A 4,535-nucleotide genomic window follows, 5' to 3' on the forward strand; every position below is an offset into this window, starting at 1 on the left:
CTCGTATTGTATGTCTCATTTCCTATTGGGTTAATGTAAAAGAATAGTCCGAGCGTAAAAGGTGGTCAAGAACATCTGCCAGTGATGTCGCTGGTAGTGTTTAGTTTCCACATATGCTAAGTTAGTGTAAAAGTATATTTATGCCATTTGCGTTTGTGGACAGCTGTGGGATGTGTATGACCGTCAGATGCTGGGTAATAATCCCTAGGAACATTCAACAGTAAATCATGGCACTTGTTAAATTTCTTTATTAACAAAAACTAAATCTCCGAGCAGTCACAAATACTCGGAGACCACCCGAGCAATGAGTACACTCGCTCATCACTATTAATAACTCATTAATTAATACAGCAATAACATGTATTTTCTTGAATCTAATGTAATGTTACAGATGCAAATTTCCAGAAAAAATTCCAAAATCACTTTTATCCCCTTAATGACTGCTGATACATGTTAAAATGGCTGTCGTTAAGGGGCTTTATTCCCTCATTGCCATTTTAAAATGTGGATCCGGGAATAAGGATATAGTGCCCGTTGGTGTCAGATAATCTTTGGGGTTTCAGTTACCATGCCTAGTTGAGACCCTGGAGAACACTATCTGGGCTGTTTTTTTTCCAGTCCCCGATTATGTGATCACTGTCATTCACTGAATAACAGCGATTATATGAAGTGCCTGCTATTAAAAAATGTTTTTTCACTCTTCTGACATAATATACATGTCAGAGAAAAATTAGGTCCCTAAGCCTGCTCCTTACCGCCAGAACTCCACCTCCTCTTCCTGAAAAAAAAAAAATGGCTGCATGCGCAGTGCGACATCCCATCCCCACCCCCGAGATCTGCCAGCCGGTATCAGCAGGGATTTTTCCTATTGGTTCAATTTGATCACTTCGGTGTTGGGCCTAGGTTAGGTTTAGTTTCAAGTTTTTTTTTTTTCAAAAGTTATTAAAAAAAAAAAACTACTAGTGTTTCGCACAAGTTCTTGGTGCTCGAATTTGCATGGGGGTTGCTTGAGCACCTGAGATGCTCTGGTACGTAGAGTACCCTGATGCAAACTTGAGCAGCGAGCACTTTGGCTCATCACGATTGACATATTCCATATGACGACCTAATATCAAATTCTGTGAAGTGCGTTTGGGTTAAAAAATCTCACTATACCTCCTGGATAAAATCCTTGAGGGGTGTAGTTTCTAAAATGGGGTCACATCTGGGTGTTTTCACTGTTTAGGCACATCAGGGGCTCTCCAAACGTGACATGGCGTTCGCTATCGATTCTAGCCATTTTTGTGTTCAAAAAGTGTTCTCCTTCCCTTCCAAGCTGTGACGTGTGTCCAAATAGTTTTTTTCCCCACATATGGTGTATCTGCGTGCTCAGGAGTAATTGCACAAGTCCATTTTCTCCTGCTATCATTGTGAAAGTAAAAACATTGGGGCTAAAACATGTTAGTGAAAAATTGAAATATTAATTTTATTTTATTTTTTTACTTACACATTCCACTAATTCCTGTGAACCACCTGAAGAGTTAATAAAATTCTTGAATGTGGTTTTGAGCACTTTGAGTGGTGCAGTTCTTAGAAGAATGTCACCTTTTGGGTATTTTCTGCCATATAGACCCCCTCAGTCACTTCAAATGATGTGGTCCCCCCACCCCCCCTCAAAAAAAAAAAAATGGTTTTGTAAATTTTGTTGGGAAAATCAGAAATCGCAGGTAAAATTTTAACCCTTAGGAAGGTATAATAAAAAAGCGATTTCAAAAAGTGTGCTGATATAAAGTGAACATGTGAAATGTTATTTACTTTTTGTCATATAACTACATGATTTAAGGACTTAAAAATTTAACTTTTGAAAATTGCTACATTTTCTAATTTATTTTTTTTGTACATTTTCAGTATTTTCATAAATATAGGCAAATCATATTGAGCAAAATTTACCACTGCCATGAAGTACAATGTTCCAAAAACATTTTCAGAATCACTGGGATATGTTGAGTTCCAGAGTCATTTACACCATTGTGTCACGGGTCAGAATTATGTGGTCCAGGTATGGAGGTCAAAATTGGCTCTGTCACAAAGGGTTTAAGGTGGGGTTTTCAAAGCCCTGTCCCCTATTTGTTATCTGTAATTGATGCATAATATATATTAGATACCCACACCAAATTATTTATATAATTTTATTTTTTTTTCGAACCACAGCTAGGACAAAGGGTTTTACAAAACTAGAGAACCCTTTAATCACTAGTAGGTCTCCCACATTGATAATTGATTACCAACATCAAGAATCCTACCTTATGCTTGAAATTATGTAAAATCGATGCACACAATAAAGTTGTACAAAAATGTTTGGCTTTTTTTTTTCCCTAGCGTAGGCCAACTGTTTGAAAAGTGGATGGAGCTCAAATAGTGTATGGCCAAGTGGGCAGGCCAGACTAATCATGTACGCCAGCCCCTGGCTGTGTACATTTCGGCCGGCCTCCTCCATGTGACCTGCTTCCCTGAATCCATGCTTTAATCTGTCTAAATAAAAGACCGTTTTAATGGGACAGAGTGCCACCTTTCATCCTTCTTACAATTTCTTGTGTTGGTACACAGCAGTTGACATATGCATCAAATTTTTTAAAACTTCATCTGAATGGTATTGTGTAATTAGGGTCCTAAAATGTATGTAGGCTGACCTACTGTATGGTTAGGATATGGAGGACTCTGCAAAAACTGAGATTGGCTCGGAACAGAGCCTGGGGCATGTAAGCTTGCAAAAGACACCCACTCTATCACCTTACCCCACACATAGAAACGCATGGCATATACTCTGTATTCTAGGGGGAAACACCTGCTTCAGCAACTCCAAAAGGGATGGCGAGAAGTCAGGAAATGGTAGAAGATATGCTATCTGTAAAATCCAACTACCGGACACCTGGAAGAAGCGTATATGTAAACCCTCCACTTCTTCTTTGCTGTCGAACATTAGTCTCTCATAATCTGAGAAGTGGTCCAGACCTCGATATCTGGGCTAGTTCAGGCACATACCTCAGCCCGAATCCCAAAGTGGTTCCTGTAAAAGACCAAGGGAAATAGAAGTGTCCTCTGAAGAAGATATGTCGGATTAATCTGATCAGGAACAAGGGGGAGTATTTGCTGAGCCATCCGAGGGAGGGAAAATATATCTTTTTTTCCTCCGTGGACACAGATGAACTCCGTGCAGGAAGCCCCAAAACCCCTCTCCGTACAGGACAAGATGTTTGGAGGGTTACGATCCCAAAGGAATAGAGTCTTCCCGGTCAACAACCACATTCGCTCAATGATCATAGGAGGATGCGAAAAAAAAGACTGGTGATTCCTAGGGACTTCAGACTTAGCCTACCCTTTGAGCCGGAAGACATCAAAGCCTGTGAAGACACCCCCAAGATCGATAATCGGGTAGCAAAGAGGATCTCCATTCCTTTTGAGGACTCCTCCAGCTTGAAGGAACCCATAATCAAAAAAAGCGTGTGCACAGCTCTAAAGACTAGTGCCCAGGTAGGTTCCAAAATCTTAGTGATATATACAACAAAACCTGGCACTCAACTTTGTGATATATGCAAGCGGTTTTTATTCCAAATGCAGTAACAGCAAAACGTTTTGGTCATAAACAATGACCTTCATTACTGTGGGTTACAGAATTACCAAAAGAAAGAATATAAAAAATAAAGTATATACAGTACAAGCATTGCATGGCACAATATTAGATATTTAGTGGAACATAATTGGAAGAAATAAATACATCCTGGCACAGTCACATAGGGATTGATGGACAAAATAAGTGAAACTACGTACCCTATTGTGAAAAATGGTGAAGTAAGTATTGTGTCCTGATTGACTAATGTTTACGGCTGAAATTAAACAAGGGTGAATGTGTAAAAAAAAAACGGGAGAGTAACTCTACTGCCATAGACCAGTGTAGACAAAACGTGTTAGCATACCCCTATTCAGGAAGGCAGAAGTTAGAGGACATAGATAAGAGCGCAGTCTGTAGTAGAAATGTATATGATTAAGGTGCTGGCACCCCCAAAAGAAACAGTAATTGGGGCGGTGATTAGAGCGCCGTGGGATATCTTACCCAACTGGTGCTGCAGACGTGGACTCCACCGCTCGTCTGTAGTGTGCGGTCAGACTGCCCCATAAAATACATATGGAGGGGGTGGGAAGTGTGCAGACGCCGAAAACTGGAAGTGGGCGGGAGCCGGTAAGCGCTGCTGTATGATGGGAGTGGATGTGACCTCGCCAACATAGAGGTGCGTTCCAGGAAAGCACTGGCTGTGTTCCACCGATATAAACCTAGTACAGTCACTATCCGCTGAGTGTAAAGACAGGTCGTGCATAACCTAGGTGTTGTAGAGGGATCATATAGTATGAAACTGTTAGAGGCCGCTCTATATCATAAGATAAATTGTCCTAATAATATGTAGAGATGAAAGATGTGTTATGAGAATAAAGAGACCTAAACTATTGTCATAATAGAGGTAGTGCAGGGAATACCACAGTAAATCCAGTGTGACATTTAT

This window comes from Ranitomeya imitator, chromosome 1 (genome assembly GCF_032444005.1).
Source record: "Ranitomeya imitator isolate aRanImi1 chromosome 1, aRanImi1.pri, whole genome shotgun sequence".
Lineage (NCBI taxonomy): Eukaryota > Metazoa > Chordata > Amphibia > Anura > Dendrobatidae > Ranitomeya > Ranitomeya imitator.